The 22,579-nt window shown below is 30.9% G+C and overlaps 1 protein-coding gene across 1 annotated transcript in view; it reads left to right on the top strand.

Moving 5' to 3' along the window:
• The first annotated feature begins 281 nt into the window (after positions 1-281).
• Positions 282-22,579, top strand: part of LOC18107497 (transcriptional corepressor LEUNIG) — a 66,869-nt gene continuing 44,571 nt past the window's right edge. Inside the window, exon 1 of the mRNA XM_052449136.1 lies at positions 282-287. The gene's annotated coding sequence lies outside the window, so the exon portion shown is untranslated. The remainder of the gene's footprint in view (positions 288-22,579) is intronic.

Genomic DNA, 22,579 nt, shown 5'->3' on the forward strand with positions numbered 1-22,579 from the left:
AAAATTCGGATTAACTCGTCAAATCAGGTTAACCCGTCAAACTCGGGATCCGTGTTATGAAAATTTGATAACTAAATAAAAAAATTAACATTAACAATTTGATAACTAAATAAAAAAATTAACATTAACAAACTAAATTAAACGAAAAAAATTCATTAAAAGAAAAATACACAAAGAAAAAAGCAAAAAAAAACCCATAAAGGCATAGAAAACCAAAAAAAAAACAGAAAAAAAAGGGAAAAAATAAAAACAAAATAAAAACAAATAAAAATGAAAAAAAAAAGGAAAAAAAATAAAAACAGAAAAAAAAATGGGAAAAAAAAGGAGAGGACTGCTCAGCGTTTCACTGTGGACTTGCACAGTGAAATACTGAGCAGTTTTAGTTTTTTCTTAATTGATTTGATTGAATTTAATTTTGATGTGGCAGAGAAAGTTACATCAAGACATAGTTTCCACTAAACATGACCCTCGCTATGATGGGGATTTGTATTTTTTTGTGTAAAGAATGATATCAGGTGTTGCAATTAAGTTTAAAAGAAACAAATAATTCAGGTTATAACATGACTGATTTAATAAGTTAATGTTATTTTATTTAGATGATAAATTTTTTTAATAATAATAGTAAATAAACTAAAAAAAAAACCATGATAATTTAAAAATAAAACTTGGAAAGTATGTAGTTGTATAAAAAATAGTAAAAAACTTGGCTCGAGTAATCTTGAGATAATGTAATAGACATGTAACTTTGGTAATAAAAGGTGAGTTAACTCGGGTTAACCTGTAAAACTCGTGGTCCAAGTTATGAGCTCAACATAATTTGATAGAAAAGAAATTAAAAAAAAAAACACAAAACAATTTTTTTTTTTAAAAAACAAAATTAATGTTGAACAATAAGATAAAAAAATAATCTAAAAAAAAAATGTCGACCTGCATTAAGTTTTCAAACCGTGACCCAAGTCATTAAACTGAAAGTATCATACATGAAAAAACCCGAAATCCAACCCTTAGCAAATCAAGTGTGAATGATTAAATCGAGAAAAAAAATCAATTACATAAAAGGTTCTAAGATAAAAAGTGGCAATTAAAAAAGTCAATAACACCTGGGTTAACATGTAAAAACGTAGCACCATAAACTTTGATTGCATATGAAATTGAAAACTATCAAAACTTTTACAAAAAGACCAAGAAAAAAAATTATAAATCAAAAGAATGACCACATTTAAAAAATTATATATGACAAATTAGAATTAAAGGATTAAATTGAAAGCAAATAAAACTTTAACAAAATGGCCAATGATAAAAATTAGAAATCAAAAGAATAAGGACTAGAGTTGAAATATCAACAACAAAGAGAACCGACTTATATTTTTTAGAGTAGGATAGAAAAGAAGAGGAAAAAAAAAAAAGAATGGTCGATAAATAGGCAACAAACTACTCCACTACTGCTGACATAAGCGTCACCAAGAAAAAAAAAACACAACAATGCATCCAAAAACATGACAAACAAGCATTTTATGCCACAAGGAGGTGCTATACGCACTACTCAAAGTGCATGGCCCTTTTACACACTATCAATGCTTTTGGACCAAGATGACCTTGATTACACTATTCTAGAGAGTAATGAAATGAGTATATATATCATTATAGCTAATCATTTTTAGGAATTTCAAGCAAATGTCAACTATGTGACATTATATATATGAAATGATTGTAATTGAGGCTTGATGTATTATAATTAAACCATCACTAGATCAAAAAGTAGTTAAACTCGCTATATATATCATTGTACACCTATTCACTTCTCATTAGGGAAAATGTATTAATTTCGAAACATCAAAAACCTTTTTCTTGCTTGTAGACTCCATGAAAACACCAAAACGTGTCCAAATGATTGCCATGAGAACACCCCATGGCAATTATTGAATGAAAGAGCTAGCTTAGGAGTGCCAAGTTTGCTGTGACCAATATATAGTTATATAGGCACAATAGGCTCCGACTACAGGAGCTAGGGTTTCCACCAGCTGTTGTAGTAGTATCATGGACCTCAACAGAGGCCTAGAACGAAGAAGATTTCAATGATCAATATTCAATTAGAAAGCATATTCCAACCATGCAAGGGAGTACCTTGCCTAGATGATGGTCCAGAATAATATCAGGAAATATTCTTTGGCATGTAAAGCTTGCAAAATGGGGCCTAATTTGTTGAGCATCGCACATAGTAATCACGCCGCCATGATCACCAGCTTGAAGAATTTGCTAAAACTTTTGCAAAGGCCAGTGATAATTTGTTTAGTTGGTTCTTTCTTCCTGGGGTCCTTGTTGTATCATTCAATATGGGAAAAAAGAGAGGATATTTGCTGCAGCAAGATTAATGGGGTGCAAAGTTACAAGCAAGTTGGAGTCCGAAGTCTTGTCTAGCTAGTTAGCAGAAAAAGTTATGCGCATGCAACCATGGAGCCAGGAAATTGGAGGCAGCAGGGACATATATAACTACAAAAAGATTTTTATGTTACAGCTCAGCTCAGTCTATTTATGTATTTTGAAGAATTTTCATGAGGGAGCCGGAAATTAATTAATAAAAAAAATAAAGTAAAACCTTTCGCAAATACTCACAATTTATTGTGGATTTATAGAGTAAATTTACTAATTTATCCTGCAAAAAAAACATTTAGCTTGCTTAGGAGGATAATTTGGTCTTTTCTCAGGATACAAATGTCATTACCAAATTCAAAAGGGACATTGTGGTCATCTTAAATTCTTATTACACATTAAAATTACTAAATCACCCTTAAAAGTTACTTTCATTTAATTAGTATTAAAATAAATTTTTGATTTTTTACTTTATTTAAAAAATTAGATTGACTAAATTTCCCTAAAATCAAATTTTCTAAACCTTGTATCCAGGGGTGTTTATGTCATTTCAATGGGTGTTTTGTTTTTGTTATTAAGTTGGCCAGGGGAAATGCAGTCTTTTTTTTTTTAAGAAATTATTAAAAACAAAAGTTGTTGGCAAATGCTACGCACACGCCATTATTTGTGGTGACGCTGCGCTTTTCAAGTGGCATGTGGGTCATCGTCCTATGAAGGGATGCCAACTTCCTCTACGATGTTGGAATCTACACGACGTCCCTTTCCATATGGGCTAGCACGTGTGGTGGTTACGGTAATGGTTTCTTTTTGGTTGCTCCTTCTTGTTCTCTTCCTTTTCTCTCTCCCCCTCTCTTAAGTTTCGTGGTGACCATTAGAAAAATCATATTGGTCTTATTTTATGACATTTCAAGTTTAACCCTTAATTTTTTAATTTTTAGTTTTGATTCTTAATCCTTTTATTAAAATTTAGGCTATGTTTGTTTCCCGGAAAGTAGTTTCCGGGAAACCACTTTCCAAACTTTCCTGTGTTTGTTTGCCATTAAGAAAGTTGGTCAACGGAAAACACTTTCCCGTCAACGGAAACACTTTCCCGTCAACGGAAAACACTTTTCAGTCAAAGAAAAATTTAGTTTGGTTTCCAGTAAAGTGTTTTTCCTTTTGGCTGTGTTTGTTTTCCGGAAAGTGGTTTCCGAGAAACCACTTTCCAAACTTTACTATGTTTGTTTGCCATTAGAAAAGTTGGTCAACGGAAAACACTTTCCAGTCAAAGGAAAATTTGGCTTGGTTTTCAAGAAAGTGTTTTCCTGGAAAATTTGGGCGGAAAACACTTTCTGGAAGTTGTGAAAAATTTAGAAATGTCATTATTTGCTGATTATATCAAATTTGATCCTCAAACTTTTAATTGTTATATATAATTTGTTTTGAATATTTATTTTTCAATTTCATCTCTTAAAATTTAATTTTTATATTAATTTTGATCATTATTTTTATAATTGCTATTTGTTTTTTCCTTATCATTTTTTTATTGAAATTTTTTATCTATCAAATTTGGTCCTCATTCTTTTGATTGTTACTTATTTTATTTGAAATAATTTATGAAATGTTAATTATTATTATTTTAATTTCTTCATCTTTCATTTTTTTTAATTTTTTTGATTTGATCTCTATTATTTTTATTATTATTTATTTTATTTGAGATAATTTATGAAATTATATTTTTTTTCAATTTCATTCTCATTTAACTTTTTAATTTGTAAGATTTGTTCCTCATTATTTTAATAAACTTGAGAAAAATAAAACATTAATAAATTATTTTCCAGCTCATTTTCCATGACATAACCAAACACTGGAAAGTGTTTTCCAACTTATTTTTCATTACACTACCAAACATCGAAAAATACTTTCCCGGAATTCACTTTCCTCGGAATTCATTTTTCAAAAGGAAACTACTTTCCAGCAAACAAACGGGGCCTTAATATATTTTCAGTTACATCTTTGGATTTCTAATCTTGATCTTTATTTTTTTTCAAATTTGATCCTCATTCTCTTGATTTTTATTTTTATTTTGGATTTTTTTGTGAATTTGATTTTTGTTTTTAATTTTTCCCTTCAATTTAAAATTTGATGATATTTAAGGTTTGACCCCAATGTTTTGATTTCTAATTTTGATTCTTATATCTTTTATCAAATTTTAATTTGTTTTCAATTTCATCCTTGGATCCATAATCTTGATTTTTTTTTTCTTTCAAATTTCATCCTCATTCTCATGGTTTTTATTTTTTATTTTTGGATTCTTTTATTAATTTGGGTTTTCTTTTCAATTTTGCTCTTTAATTCAAAACTTTAGGTTGTCCTCTCATTTATTTATTTTCTCAAATTAGGTCTTTATTCTCTTAATTGCTATTTTTTTATCCTTTTATATAATTAATTTTTTTATTTCATTATTTGACATTTGATTTATTTGGATATGGTCTTCATGGTGTTTCCCATAGTTTTTAAACCTAACCCGAGAGTCGGTTTAGGTCATATACAGGTGGGTTGACTAGAGTAACCCAAGTCAACCAAATCTTTTTATTTTATAACCAAATTAAAATGATGTCATTTAAAAAAAAAAGAAAATAGTTAATGTGTTTTGACTCGGTTTTGACTAGGTTTTCCTGTGTTAACTTGGTCACGGGTCAATTTTTTTACTGTTTCACACCTCGTCAATTCTCCCTCAATTTCTTTTGAAACCTAGCCCAACCTAAACCCCATGTCGAGTCGAGTTTTAAAATAATGACTTTTTAGATGGGGTGCATCCAGTTTCGTCACTAGCTAGGGTGATGGTTTGGAAAATTAACATAAGTTGATATCATTTTTTTTTTCCAATTACATCCTTCAAAGTTGTCCATTTTGATAAATGAACTTTGTTTTTTTTTTTTTGTTTTTTTTTATCAAGTTATCTTCATCTCATGATCTAGACAACAGGTTTAGATGAGTGGCTCAACTATTTTTTTAATCTTTTTTGGTTTTGTCATTTAAAATTAAGCTTTTTTTTTTCTTGTTTTGTCTTGTATTAGGTTATCTCATTTGTATTATCTCATTTTCGAGTTTTGATGAATTTACTTGATTTTGCTGATTCTTTGTTTTTTTAGACTTTTTTTTGTTCATTGAATTGTTTTCTTTGATATCATCCTTCTATGTTTGAATTCCTGGGAATTGACAATTGTTATTTTTTTTTAATTTTTTCTATGATGTCAAGTCATGGATTTTTTCCCTACTTTAAAATGCACTAACATCAATTGAGCATTACTTTTTTACATTATATTCTATACTTCATAATCAACTATTAAAGCTAAGAGTTACATATAAATCCATACAATTATTATACTCTCAACTTTTTTTTTTTATGTTTTTGAACTTTACTTTTTCAATTGAAGCTTTCTATGACCTAATTAGGTAAAATTAGGCTTAAAACTATGATAAATATACCAAATTAAAGAAAAAAACTCAAATATAAAACACGGAAAAAATATACATAATATGAAATTCTCAATAATATTTTTGTTCAAAAATTCATGTTATTTATTTTTCTATCTCTAACTTTGAAAGATGAGAGAGAAAGTCACGTCAAAATGATGAGGAATGAGAAAATCATTGATGTAACCACTTTTCAGTAAGATTCGTTGTTCTACGTGTCAACGGGTTGCATTCGACGAGAATAGTTTGATTGTGATAGTTTTTTTTTTCTCTCTAAACAACCCTAAACAAGGAGATCTTGTATAATTATAATTTTTTTATTGTGGTTTTTTAGGTGTTTTGGGGATGTTTTTAATGTTGGTAGGTGGTTTAGATAGGTTTTTATAATGTTTTAAATGTGTTTTTATGTAAAATAGGTTTCAACCCAAAATACCCCTCCCTCAGTTTTCCATCACAGGATGGTTAGGATGCAATTGGCAATGTGTCATATGGTACTTTTTAAAAAAATAATAAAAAAAGCCTAAGTGTCTAGGCTTTTTGGTAAAGACTTCCACACGTTTAGCCATCAAGTCATACCTTCATGCATGGTCTTCTTTCATTTTTTATTTTTATTTTATTTTATTCATTGAATTCTTCTTTTTCTTTGGGTGGGGCTTTAATTTATTTAGTTTTTATTAGGTTTTCAAGTTTCTTAATTGTTTTTATTATTTATGTTTTGGTTTTCTTAAAATGAATTTTTATTTTGTTGATTCGAGGGACATTTTCTTCAAAATAAAATATTATGACATATAAGAGAAAGTTAGAATATGGAAGGAAGAAGAAGTTTAAAAGAATTTGCTTTTCTTTATTTTATTTCATTGTATATTTGAATTTCTCATCACGATTTATTTTTGTTTTTTCTTAAAAAAATGATTATATATATGTACAATAAAATTGATAATTAATGATATATTTACACTTTTTAAATATAATTATTTTTATAAAAATAATATAAAAATACAGTAATTATTATATTCACCATGTAAAATGCAGGAGCAAAAGACTCATTAAGGCGTCATTTAATTAATATTTATACTATAGTATCTAATTAAATAGTTTGAACGAATTATAAAAAATAAATTAAAAATAACTCTTTAATATTATGTAATGAATAATTAATTTAATTTTGTTTCCACCGACATGCCTAGCGTTTCCCTCTAATCCCCTCAATTTCAGCTTTCAATATTAGATTTTTATTGAATGTTTTTCTAGTTTTCTTATTCAATATTTGTTTAATTTTAAAATTGTATTTATATTTTTTTATTATATAATTAAATTAAAAAAAAATTAACTTAGTGAAGTTCATAACCTGGATCATGAGTTCATCATATTAACTTGGGTTGGCTCATATCGATTCAATATAATATCATCATAATATTTTTTTTAAAAGGTTATCTTAAGACTTTCTTACATTAAAGAAAAAATTAGTCTGACTTGTAATGTAAAATGACCAGTCATCTGGTCTTGTATTATAGAGGGATTTAAGTTGGTGACCCTTTCACTACGTAATAAATGGATATTTAATAGCTTCTCACTATTTTTTTTTGTCAATTTATTCTATATTTTAATAACATAATTTTTTAAAATAATTTTTTGTTGAATTAAGGTTGGACTAAAATTGAAATAAAGGAGAAAATATGATCAATTTGAATAACTCAAAGGACAAGGAATCTATTCACCCATTTAAAAATACAGAAACAAAGGACTTAATTGCAAGTTCTTCAATTTTATGGGCGGTGATTGAATGGTCAGAATGTGAGGGAGCAAAACATTAATTTTAAAAGTCAATCAATCATGGCACCACGAAATGTCAAAATTGCACATTCTGATTCATCCCAGCCGTTAGATCTGCCTTGGAGTTCGCCAGATGTCCGTTTTAGCTCTCCATTCAACGGCTCAGATCTACGCAAGTCTTGTAACACAAAGATCCAAATTTCAAGCTTAAACACACCCAGTCAAATCATACCATAACAAGCAATAACTACAGGAAAAAGGTCCTTGACACGTGAAATTTACAATATGACCGAATTACCCTCAACCGTCAAATCAAAATGCACTAATCCTTATACGAAAATAACGAGTCACTTCTTTAGTCCAAAAAACTAAAAAGTGTATTTTTCTGTGCTTCAATCACTGTCAACAGTCGAGGTCGTTTTCGTCTTTTCAGATTAAACGGTCATTAAAATTCTATTGGCGGTTAGAAACGCCACGTGACTTGAAGGGTATGACGGTGGGCTTATATCACGTGACGTCAGCCTGCTATTGGGCCCCCGTGACAGATGACACGAACTTGACCTTGGCCTATCATCCAAACATATCCGTACAAGCTGTTTCATTGCCACAGTGTTAAATTGCATATTAGGAGCAGCTTCCTAGTGTGGCTCATCCTGCAAAAGAAAACAAGGACACATGACTAACAGTATTTCCTGGGTTTTTTTGTTTTGCTTAAAATATATTACATGAAAATATTTTGTTTTTATTTTTATCTTCTATATTACTTTAAGAAATTGATGAATATAATAAATATTTTATAATTAATTCTTGAAATCAATTAATTTATCTTTTAAATATTTTACATAAATTAAATTATTTATAACATTATCTAATCATTTCAATTATTATTGTAGTTACGGAAGACATTGCAATAATATTATTGTTGTTTTTGTTACCAACAACATCATTATCATTATCATTGTTGTTACTTTTATAACTACCATTATTATTATTTGTTGATTGTGAGTGTCTGGATTAGTTTATGTGCACCTCGACTAATCCTCCGAGACCCTGAAGTTAACGACCATGTAAGTCTCCAGTGACTCTGAGATTCGTGACACTCGAACCGGTGATCTCTGGAAAACAAATTCAGGACTTAATCAATTAAGCTACACCCCCTCAATGTTTAATCATTATTATTTTATTATCAGATAATATCATCATTATGTTCTATTATCATGGTATCTATCACATTATTGATCATCAAATATCATTTTTATGCTGTGGTATTGTGGTATTGAAAGTTTCTGACCTTGGCGCTGAGACTTGTATTCTTGATGTTTCTAAGGTTTCTTCAACTCAATAAAAAAATGATGACGTACATAATGCTTCCATGATTGCAGGTGTTAAAGCATCAACCGATGAATGACGTGACTGATATGAGAGGTGAGAATAGGGCTAGAACTCTGTTATCTGATATCTGCAATTGTGAATTTGTAGCCAAAGCTTGCGCTCTTTGTTTTTTCCATCTGAAATTTGCTCGGTTTTTTTGACTTGACATCAAGCAAGTAACAGTAAAAATAAGAGCAACTCTCTCGTTCACAGCAGTTTCCTATATGAGCAGGGGTACTTTTGAACAGTCATATATGAGCTCGGGACCCAAAGAGATACCCGAAGATCTCATCTGGGAAATTCGAATTGGAATGGCAAAAGTTCACCTGTGAAAAAACCCTGTCAAGTGTCAAGGATGCAACAGTGACAGACAAGAGAGATAAAGAGAGGACGCTGGTAACACAGTGGGGGGACCTATTCACATTGGTGAAGAGATGTTAATGTCAATGGCATAAAACAGTTTCATGGGCTTAAAGAGAATGTTTGAAATAGGATTCCAGCTCTCTTTAGTCACCTTCAGCAAACTAAATGTTGTTTGCTAGAAAAAAGAAGTGTTTTGTGTGTATTGTTTAGGGTACGCTTTTGTGAATTCTACATGCTTGATTGACTAGTTCAACTTTAAAGTCATGTATTCTTGTTTTTATATATTTGAATGATAACAACAAAATAGAAGGTAGACTAACAATACATCTGGTTAAAAATAAATTTTAAACATGTTTTATAAGAATAACATATTAACAAACATTACGGATTATGTAAAGAACTCAATCTGAAACTTTGAAAGTTCAAGAAAAGAAAAAAGTGAAGACTTGGAATAAGTGTTCATTTTAGTCCGACTGACCATTTTTGTTGCCAGTAGAACTAACGGCTAGTTCTTCTTATATATATATATAATTGCAAAATTAGCAAGGGAATCCAAATATATATGATTTACAAGCTATTCTAAGAGTAAAATAACATCAAAATCATCAATTCTTGATCATGCTATAGTTCATGTTATTAAACCTTCATAGCATAAAGAGTATTCAATCTCATTGTCACTACACTTAAACACTTTCATATCTTATAAGTGTTATCTAGTGAGGTATAGAGATATTAGAATTTTAAATTGTAATATCCACTCTATTGAGAAAACAAAATCATCATCATAAATCTTTAAGAGTTAGGTAAAAATACAATATTCAAGTACGATTTGGTATTTGAGGTGTGGATATAGTCTTGTCGAACCACGTTAAAACAAGTTTGCATATTCACTTCCTTAACTCTTTACCTTAAGTACTTTGATTATACTATTGATTATTGCATTTACTTGAAGTAATTTGTTTAAAGTGTAAAATTTAATGACACATCTAATTCACCTTCGTTTAGATGTTAGTTGTCTCGATCCTTGAATAACATGACTTACTCAAATAACACTTAGTAAGAATATATTGTTGAGATATATTTGCATAATTGTAATTATATTAGAAAATTAAATTCATAAAAAAAATTGAATGCTAACATAGGTTTGATATTGTACTTTAAGTCATTCTTGTCTATCCTAAAATCTTGATTAAGATATGTCACGGCAAACAATGGCAATAATCAACACAACATTTTGATTTTGATTTTCTTTTTTATTTTTTCTTTTTTGATTTTTTTTTATTCAATGTCTTAATTCTCTACATGTTTAAGAAATACTCTTTTAGGCAAACTTGTCCCAGTGAAGAAGACAACAATTGTCACTGTTAATCTTTTAAGATGAATTTAGCTTTTTATATATAGTCCACCACTTTGCCAACTTGCTACTTTAAAGCTTAATCCTTTTCGGAAATTAAGGTTTTAATTATTGATTGAGTGATTGGAATGATAGATCATGGTTGTTGTTTTGACATTCAATTAATCTAACTAGAACTATATTGGAAAAAAAAACTTTGTCGGTAAAAAACCCTTGGATTTTTTTTATCATGTTTTTAGACTTGGACAACTCACTATTGAATGAATTAATTATTGATTTGACAAATTATTACTACACAATCTTTATCACTTTATAAATGTTGTTTTGGTAAGCGGGTTGACTTTTATTTTAATTTTTATAATGTCACAACTAACCTAATTCCATAAGATAAGGCATCAATAATATCTCGTAGTAATTTTTTTCTTAATGAGGATTAATATTCTTAAATATAACCATTATTATTTGCTTTATAATTAAAATGTGCTTGATAATCATAACAAACATCTTCTGTTGCTTCTTTTATATCTACAAGCAATTATGAGAATATTTGATGGTTAAAACATGCGAGAAAATAAAGTTGACTAAGTAGAGCTCGTAACGGAATCGATTATGCCATGTATAATGTGTATATGTGTGTGTGTGTGTGTGTGTGATGCAAATTACACGAGATATAATAATTATAATTATTGTAAAAACTAAAAAAACTAAAGGTGAGCCATTGTTCATATGAGCAGTGAACTTCTTGTCCAATTTCTTTTTAATTTTTTTCTTTCAATTGGATAATCTTATAGTCTAATTATATGAAATTAGGCTCTGAATTAAAACACGGAAAAAAAATACATGACACACCCTTTATTCATGAAAATTTTTATTTTGATCTAAAAGCTCATTTTGTTAATTTTTTAGTTCCTCAGTTAGAGATATGAGAGAGAAAGTTACTAGAAAACAACAAAAAAGGAAGAAAATGGCTAGTTATTGTGATATCAACAAAAAAACATTGTCTAAATTGGTGTCAATAGGTTCCGTTCGATGAGAAGAGTTCGATACTAGTAGGTTTTCCCTATCAACATGTCTGGAAAAAGAGATTGAGTTTTGTTTTGATTTTTTTTAGGTTCGGTTGGTTTTGGTTCTCTTGGGTGATTTTAGGGTATTTTGATGTTAATATGTGGTTTAGAAAAACTTTCACGGTGCTTCTTAGATGTTTTTAGGTGAAAATGAGTTGAATAATAGACTTTCAACTAAAAAAACCCAACCTCATGCTTTTTCATCCACCACGGTGGCGACTGGAATATGAGTTGGGTATAGTAGGCGACGTACTGTCTGCCCCAACAGGCAATAAGTCGTCTGTTTCTTTCTTTAAAAAAAAAACAAAAACCTTCAACATTGGGTTTTTTTTTGTCTCATCTTTTAGTATTATGTTATTGTATCAATATTAAAAAATATAAAGTCAACTTTATTTTTTTAAGTCAAACCCTTTTTTTTCGATCGTTTAAGTTTCCTTTATACTTATGCATCTTGTCTTTGTTTTTTATGTCATTTTTTATCCCTTAATCTTTTTTTTTATTTGACCCATCAAGTTGACTGGATTATATCATAACAACTCTTAAATTATTTATATGGAAACCTAAATTTGGCAAGGATTCGAGTCAAAAGTTTTCAAATTTGACTTATTGGATCGGGTTTAATGACAATGTTAAAGAATTTCCTGCAACTAGAATATTCTTTTTTATGTTCAATTTTTTTTTGGTCCAACCCACAACACAACGCGAGAAGTAAACTAGTATAGACTCAATAAAAACAACTTACATTGATCATAAATGCTTCTACCACTACCATGTTCCACCATTAATTCAAAACCTATAAAAACATGCATTTCTCATCCCTATAAAAAAACAAACCATTTCCTAAACACTCTAAAAGAACTAGGGTTTCTTATGATGCTTTATTCTTCTAAGAACAATAAAGCACCTTAATATATTTGTTTACTCATTTTATAACAAACATATATTGTAGCTCAGTCAATTAGCACGCGTGACAGGTTATAGATCACAGGTTCAAGCATTGGAGTGCGTCATTTATCACTTTGTTTTATAAAAAATAAAGTACGGCCAGGAATGTGGGCGTGGCCTGTTACGATGGGTAAGGCACTAGGTTTGGCCCATTGCTGAAACTTGCTTCTTCTTTTTTCCTTTTTTCTTTGGTTTTTTGACACTCTAACAAAAATTTACCAAATTCAATTACTCTTTAATTTTGACATGGTTCTTAAATACTATTGTAAATTTTATTTGGATTTTAATAATTATTTTTCAATTATTATGTATCTAATCTAAAAATAATAATACTAATAATAATTTTTTCATGAAAAATCGATTGAAATTGGTTTTTTATTATTAAAATACTTAAGTAGATTTTGAACATGATTTTATCATATTTAGATCCCCGTAGTCTAGCGTACACACAAACTAGTAAAACAACTAACAAGATTATGAAATCAATTGTAAAATGTATTACAATATGGCATCCTTTTTCTTTCTTCTTTTTTTTCCTTTTTCTTGTGTTTACATGCTTAAATGTTGAACTTACCCAAAGACTAATAAATAAATCATGCAAAATTAAATATCCTAGGTTATTTTTAGTTAATATCCTATGATAAAAAGAATAGATAAAGAAAAGACATAAACATTTTTAATTGATAAGACAAAGACAAAAATGAAGTGTAACAAACCCAATAATTCTAGAAGAGTTTATTGGGTCAAATTGTAAACTTGAAAGTTTAAGATTGAAATTAACTAGTATTTTTATTTAATTGAAAGTAATTCTCAAATATAAAAGACCGAATATATATATATATATATTGGTGAAAAAATTGAAGTGGTCGGGCCTCCTAAGAAACTAAGTCTAATTGCTAATAAAAAATTTCCATACATTATTAAATGACAAAGACTTCTTTAAATGATCAACTAAAGTATGTTTGAATTTTTAATTGTTGTTGCAGATTAGGTGGAGTATATATTTTGTTTTGGACTAATTAGATATCTTTGAACCTTTCATTTTATGTTAATTATGCTTGCCAACTATTCTTCATTATCATACCACATATCGCACATCTAACAACCATTAATTCTCCACTGTTGCATTGCCTTAAACCTAGTTATGAAACCTCATTTTCATTGATTGAATGTTTTCTCTACATGTTGGTCTCAACAAAAAGCTCTTTGTTTAAGTAGTTTGTTAAAAGACTAGCCATAACTTCATATCCTCTAAAAAATCTATAGTGGTAACCAATGAGACCCAAAAAAATCCCTTAAAGCCTTGAGGTTAGTGGGCTTTTGCCAGTTAAGCACAACTTTAATTTTCTCAAGATCGACTCATATCCCATCTTCAGAAACAATATGGCCTAGATATTCAATTTTTTTAGCAAAACAAATTGCACTTGGACATTTTGGCATAGAATTTATGTTGGGCCAATACAATTAAGTCTGACCTCAAGTGAGCCAAGTGTTCTTGCTCTGTCATAAAAATACCAAAATAAACTTCCTAAAATACGACTTAAATACTTCATTCATGATGCTTTAAAAAGTAGAAAGGGCAATTGTGAATGCTATTTTAGGAATATCCTCATGTAACATGAATTTGATGATAACTTGATCTTAGATCCAATTCAAAGAAATAATTGGACTCATGCAACTCATCTAATAATTCCTTAACAACTAGAATTAGGAACTTATCTATGATGGTTTCTTTATTTAATACCCGATAATCAAAACTAGAGAAGAAAATGAACTTGCATCAGGTAATATAGTCCCTGATTATAGCAATTGCTTTAATATCTTCTTAATTATTATTTTTTATAATATAGGTGCCTATAAAGCCTTACATTTATAGGTAAAACCCCCTCTTTCATTATGATGGAGTGACATAGGACTCTTCTAGGAGTAAGCTTCTTGAGTTTAGAATATACCTCTTGAAACTCTTTCAGCAAATTCTGAACTGGAATTGGTGGTTTGTTATTCATATGGGCCTAAGTCTTTTGATCCCAAATTTGTAACATCAGCCTTTTATCAGTCTTCTTTAATTTCTTTAAAAATCCAAGCCCACTATCAATTGTAGATTCTTAGATTTCTAGGCCCTTCAATAATATAATAATGAAACTCTATAGTAAACCTCTTGACAATCCCACAAAATTAGGCCCAACTTTTTAAGCCAGATTATCCCTAGAACAATGTAACACTTGCCTACCAGGATTAATAAAGCATGAGTTTTGAATGTGTGTCCTCGAGCCTTAATTTTTAATGCTTGGACAAATTTCCTCACTGAAAACTTTATTTTCACCCCAATAGATGAATGTTACCCATATCTATTTATGCTAAAACTAATTAATTATTAATTATCAACCTTTTCCTCATGGTTATAGCACTATGATTATCAATCATAGCATTTAGATAAATTTTAACCTCTTAGACAAATCAATTATGCCATCTATGTTTGTTGGCCAATTTTTTTCTACCTCTTCTATAAGAAATAACTTTGGGCCCTCACATTTATGACATGACCCCTATCTTTGATCATACTTGAAGCACAAACCTTTATCTTTCTTTTTCTTCATGTGAGTAGGTGTTAATATTTGAATGGACATCCTTGACCTAATCAAACTCTCGAGTTGAGTTATTGGATTATTTTTTCCCAAAACTGTGCTTCCACTTGATTTCTAATGTCAACGCTGAACCTTTATATTTTCCTTCTATATACGTGCAAGTCTATAAGTTGTAATTAAATTAGGAGGATTAAGCATTTTTACACCAATACAAACTTCTTCTTTTAGTCCACTAAGGAAGCAACTTATTTGTGAGTATTAAATAGACCCCCAAACTTGGTTTGACAAAGAATCAAACTGAGTTTTATATCCTTCAACTGTTGTGTTCTACTTTAGACTAATTAACACCTCTATTGTATTATATTAGGTCGACGTTCCAAAACAAATATGAAAAGCATTGATAAATGATTCCTAAATGTTAATTAAACCAAGTAATTGATTTACCCTTAATGTGAAAACTTGCTAAAAATAATTGATGCTGGGGTGGAGTGGTAGGACAACTGAAAATGTGAGTGGCATAGTAAATCCATCCTTCAACATCTTCACCATTAAATTTACTGAAGTGATAAGTGTGTTACGAGGGGAATCAATAAGTCTTTTTCCTTGCACTTTAGTAAGTTAGTCTGATAAGTCTTTAACAATGTCTTTCAAGACTTGCTATTGTGTTCATTGCCTTTGTTGTTAGTCTTCTTGTTGCTACCTCATTCTAGCTACAATCTGAATTAATTGTGATTCTCTTATTCCCTTTACCATGGAAATGAGGCTTTGACACCAATTATAACAAATCCAATAATTCTAGTAGAGTTTACTATGTTAAATTGTAAAGTTTGAAGTTTGAAACTGGTATTTTTATTTAATTGAAAGTAATTCTCAAATGCAAAGGACTGGATTAAAAGAAAGAAAAATCTTGGTGACCAATTTAAGTTGGTCGACCTCCCAAGTAACTAAACCCAATTGCTAATGAGAAATCTCATATATTATTGAATGACAAAAACTTCTTTAAATAATCAACTAAACTAAGTTTGAATTTTAAATTGTTGTTGCAACCTAGTAAGACCATATCTTTTGTTTTGGACTAATTTGATATCTTTGAACATTTCTTTTTGTGTTGGTTATGCATGTCAACTATGTCGTTACCATGCCGCATGTCACACATCCAACCGCCATTAATTCTTCATCATTGCTTTGCCTAAAACCTAGGTATAAAACCTCATTTTCTTGCACCTTCATACCCTTCTCTTTTCCAATTACATGATCTTTTATTTTCATCGTAAGAGCCACCAAATCATCTAAGACTCCTTTCCAATTGATCTTGAAAAACTGATCTTTTGTTAAGATTTGTTTATAGGAAAATATAAAATAAATTTATCTTTGTGATGTTTTTTTAAATAAATTTGTATACTTTTAAAATAAAAAATATAGATAAACATGGTTATTTTATCCTCATATATCTCCTTAATAACACAAAGATAGGGTAGTCAGGCAACCATTCATGGTTCCAATTCATTAGTCTAATCACTCTTTCTTTTTAAAGTGCATGTCTTTAAGCTTGTGGCTTTAGATCTTAAATAATTATTAAAAGCTAGGAATTCATATATTGACGAACCTACGTAAGTTTTAAGAGTGTTTATAGCCATCTTAAACTTTTTGAAAATTTCATATATACCTATATTTTAGCTTTGAAGTCTAAGAAAATTCCATATACATCTTTGTTTTTTAATCACATCTATCTATGTAAACACGTTATACTAATAAAGTACCCTAAAATTTGGAAAGTACTTTAATTTTGGAGATTTTCTCTAATTATAAGGATGAGGTGGATAGCCCGATTCATGCAATTAGTTAAACAAAGTTTTTGCCGGTCCAACTATTTTTAAGAAAAAAGAAAGAAATTGTGTTGATTAAATAATCTCTTCTCCTAGTACTCTCTCTCTCTCTCTCTCTCTCTCTCTCTCTCTCTCTCTCTCTCTCTCTCTCTCTCTCTCTCTCTCTCTCCATAAATCATCTAATTTTCATTTTTATCTTGTCACTTGACGAATCTTAATTGACTACAAATATTTTCATATATTAGTAAGTTTGAGACTTATACAACAACTCTTTATGCCAAATTTCACTTCTTAATTATTTACGTATCTTACTTGATTCATGATGGATATTTTGGATATTACGTTCTATATCTTCTTTTCTTTAATGTAAATATAATTAATTTGTGTTTCATTTTTATAATATAAATGTCATTTTCATTTATAGGTTTTGATTTCATGCCAAAACACATCGGTGTTTGTTATTTTGGATATTTGTTTTCATAACTTTAAATAATCAATCCCATATATTTTAGTCTTATCATATCAATTAAAGAAATCTATCCAAAAATTTCTATTTTTAATCCTTTAATCTTAACCCACCAACCCAAAATCCTTACTCAAGGTCAGATACCACCTAGATCAATAATTTGTTCATGGTTAGAACCCAAAAGATTCCACCTAAAAAAACTTCGAAGGGAAATTAGGATCAAATGAGATAAGGTTTTGAAAACAAATTTCTTTCATGAATTTGGATATAAAAGATAAAGAGATATATGTGTTATGTGAGAGAACAAGATCTGAGATTTGTGTTTTTTTGTCAAACATCTGAAGAAAAAATTAATGAAATTTAGGATCTGCAATCTTTTAGACAAAGATAAAGAAAAGTGGAATAGAAAGAAAAAGAAACTTCTAGTTTAGAATTTATAGTTTTAAAATGCATTAAATTTTTAATTATCTATAAATCTAGTATTCTCTACAAAAAAAAAAAACAATTCCTTTATCACAAAATAAAAGGCCATCCAGAAGGAAAAAAAATTACAGAAGAAAGAATTTCTTAGAAAAGTGTATTTGTGATTTTGAGTGTTCTTGTCATAACTTATTGGATGTGTTGCGGATAACAAATCTTATTTACATAATTATCCAAGATATTTATAGCTCTTATTCATATTAGTTTACCTCGTGAAAAGTAGTGTAATGATGAAGAATACCTGAAAAATTAAGTTGTTAGTTGTTATTCATGTTGTGGCATTGATTGTAGTGTTGTGGCATTGATTGCTCTTCAAATCAACACTAATATATGGTTTGAAGGTGTGCAAGTGTGCACTAGTGGGTGGAATGCAATGCCCGCTTTGACTTCTCGAAACTCAAAAAATATATTGAGATATGTTCCAGTAAAGAATATTGGGTCAAGGCTAAAAAATATCACGGTCGGCCTCTCAAGCTCGTGGGGTGTCATGCTAAGGCATTTGGCCATTTACAAAATGATCAAAACAACTAAGATTTTTTTTTCATCCTCCATCAATAGGTTTCACATAAATTGATTTGACCCGGTTACCGGTTAGAATAACTGGATTAATTGCCATTTTCCTAAGACTGGACCAAACAAGAAAATCTTGTAGTTTTCGTTCGATTTTTAGTAGTGTTTGACATTGTGGTAGCGGTTGATTTTCAAAGTATTTTTTGTTTGAAAACACTTCCAGAAAACCGGAGAAAACCGACGGAATTATCGACGAAATTTTTCCGTCGTTAATAATTACCGACGAAAATAATTCCGTCTCAAAATCTGTCGGTATATACCAACGGCCTAGCTCCGTTGGAGAAACGGTCGGTATATACCGATGGAATATTTATGTCGGTATATACCGACCGTTTCTCCGACGGAGTATATAGTTTGTGTGGAAAGATGCAACGGCGTGGTGACGTGCAGTTTTTTCAGACGATTTTACCGTCGGAATGACAGAGGGATTCAAACTGAGATAGTCATACAGTGATGTGGCACTGTCACCAACGGAATCACCGACGGAATTAATCTGTCGGTGATGGTGATTCCATCGGAAAAAAACCATTATATACCCACCCTATCTGCCGACACTCTCTTCCTCTGTTTCTCCTTCTTCTTCTTTCTCATCCCACCTCTCCCCTCCCAAACTGCAGTCAACCACCCATCCCAACTCTCCACTATTCTCAACAAAAGCGCTCAAGTTTTTTTATATCTTGTACGTGGTCACAATATCCGTTTCTTGTGGATTTTATCATTTTTTTTGTAAGTAAATCTATCCTTTTCAGTTTTAATATTTAAATGTGAATTTTATTATTTTTTTAGTATATGTATTTTGTTAACGTTTGTACTTGTTTGATTGTTATTTGTCAAAGAAACTTGTAGTATGAACGTATAATTTTGTAGTTGTTATAGTTTGTTTTAGATTTTGTCAAATTATATTTGTTTGTAAATTGTTGAAATTTTGTTTGAATTACACCGAATTAAATGTGTTGTGATGAAATAAATAATTAATAGCTTGTTTAACAAGTCTTTTTTAATTGTTATCAATTCTATTTCGAAGTTGTGATTTCTGTAAATTTATATATGTATAAATTTATATGTATGAACGTTGATAGTTGATAATTGATAATGAATATTTAATATAAGTGTTGTTTTAGTTTGTCGGATAATGTCGGGGAAAACCAATATTTTTGTTATGTTTTATAGAGGTTCAATAGAAGTCATGGATGATCGTTAATGGATGTATCGGGACTCACCCCAAGGATTGCGGAGGATGGATTATTGTAACGGTGTCCAGGGTTTTATTAATTTCGCAACATCTATTCCGAGGAATTTTACTGATGGCGGTAATAGGTGTCCATGCAGGAAGTGTAAAAATTTAAAGTTTCTGCATCAAGATGTTGTAACGATGCATCTTCTAACCAAAGGGTTCCTGGAGCATTACCTGTGTTGGTATGCTCACGGAGAACTATTTGTTCCTGATGAGAGCATGAAAGAACAGGTGGTTGGGTCAACTTCTAATGCTAGCAACATGCATGAAGTTGGAAATGAGAACAGTAATCCTTACAGGAATATGGTTATGGATGCAATGAGAATGAGTAAAGGTAATGTCAGGGAATGTCCGATCGTAGAAGAAGAACCTAATGCAGATTCTGACAAACCATTATGGGATGGCTGCACGAACCACAGTAAATTATCAGCCGTAGCATAGGTGTTCACCATCAAGTCAAATCACGGGTTGAGTGAGGCCGGTTATGACAAGATTATTGAATTGGCGAGAAGCATTTTACCTGAAGGGAACAGGCTGAAAGAGAACTTCTATGCTGCCAAGTCCATGATGAAACCCCTCGGTTTAGGATACCAGAAAATTGATATATGCCATAACTTCTGCATGTTATACTACCTTGAAAATGCTGAGATGACCAAGTGCATAACATGCGGGCATTCTCGTTACAAACCTAGAACTGGTAGAGGGAAGACTCTCGTGGCATATAAAAAACTTAGATACTTCCCAATCACACCTAGACTGCAGAGGTTATTCATGTCACCAAGGACTGTTGAGCACATGACATGGCACCAATCACACCATGCGGTTGATAGAGTGATGGTTCATCCTTCTGACGGTGAAGCCTGGAAACACTTTAACAGTGTGCATCCTCACTTTTCAGCTGAATCAAGGAACGTGTGTGTTGGGTTGTGTACAGATGGATTCAACCCATTTGGGTCATTTGCTGCTCCTTATTCTTGTTGACCGGTCATATTGACGGTTTATAACTTGCCACCAAGGATGTATATGAGGTCGGAGTTCATGTTTTTATCTATGGTCATACTAGGTCCAAGCAGTCCAGGGTGAAATATAGATGTTTGTCTTCGTCCGTTGATTGATGAGTTGACGTAGTTGTGATCCTCTTGAGCTTTGACTTTTGACATCTCGAGGAAACAGAATTTTGTTATGAGAGTGGCTTTGATGTGGACTATCAATGATTTCCCAGCTTATGGAATGGTTTCTGGTTGGAGCACGCATGGAAAGCTAGCATGTCCATACTGTATGGAGAACAACAAGGCATTCACGCTAACAAACGGGGGTAAAGCTTCTTTTTTTAACTGTCACCGTCATTTGTGGCCGCCGAATCACGGGTATAGAAAGAGCAAAAATGATTTCTTTATTGACAGAGTTGAAAAGGATGTTGCACCCTCGTGTCTTTCCGGTGAAGAATTGTTTGATGTTGTGTCAGAGTACGGTGACATTGTGTTTGGTCTCCAATCAGGTAAGTAGAAGTTTTCTGGTTTTGGTTTGACCCATAATTGGGTGAAGCGAAGTATCTTTTGGGAGCTTTCTTATTGGAAGACCAATCTTCTCCGCCATAACCTTGACGTCATGCACATTGAAAAGAACATGTTTGAGAACATTTTCAACACCGTCATGGATGTGAAGGGGAAGACAAAGGACAACATCAAGGCTAGATTGGATGTAGCGCTGTTCTATAACCGTAAAAATATAGAGTTGGTTTGTGATGGGTCACGGGTCGCAAAACCAAGAGGAAGCTTCGTGCTAGAGAAAAACGCACAACTACTAGTCTACAAATGGCTTAAGAGTCTGCGTTTCCCCGATGGATATGCCTCAAACATATCAAGGCTGGTTAATACGGAGGAATGCAGATTATATGGAATGAAGAGTTATGACTGCCATGTGTTTATGCAAACACTCATCCCATTAGCTTTTCGTGATTTATTGCCAAAGGGGATATGGGATGCACTAACGGAGATCAGTCATTTCTTCAGAGATATATGCTCCAGCAAGTTGAATGTTGATCACATTGAAAGACTTGAAAAGAATATCGTCGAGACAATATGCAAACTTGAGATGATATTCCCTCCATCATTTTTTGACTCAATGGAGCATCTACCCATACATTTACCGTTTGAGGTAAAAGTTGGAGGACCGGTCCAGTACAGATGGATGTATCCATTCGAGAGGTTAGATATTACAGGAGCTATGTAATTTATAATTAAATGTTTTTATTTTTATTTTTTTAATTGATAATTTTTTATTAATATATATATATATATATATATATATATATATATATATACAGGTACTTGTTCAATCTTAAAAAAAAGGTTAAGAATAAGGCGCATGTTGAGGCGTCAATATATGAGGCCTATATTGTTGAGGAGATCTCAACATTTATCTCATACTATTTCGAACCTCATTTGAGAACGAGGATCAACCACGTTCCACGGAATGATGATGGTGGTAAAGTGCCTTCAAGTGGGAACTTGTCAATATTCTCCAATCCTAGACGACCCACACCTAAAAATGCCGCGAGGGGAAGATATTTGTCTGAAATAGAGTTCAGACAAACACACAATTATGTCTTATTTAACTGTGATGAGCTTAGACCTTTTATTAAGTAAGTAGATGTTCGACTTAAACTTTGTCAAGAGTGTACTATTTATGTTTTGTAATACCATACACTCATATAATT

This window comes from Populus trichocarpa, chromosome 18 (assembly GCF_000002775.5).
Source record: "Populus trichocarpa isolate Nisqually-1 chromosome 18, P.trichocarpa_v4.1, whole genome shotgun sequence".
Taxonomy (NCBI): Eukaryota; Viridiplantae; Streptophyta; class Magnoliopsida; order Malpighiales; family Salicaceae; genus Populus; species Populus trichocarpa.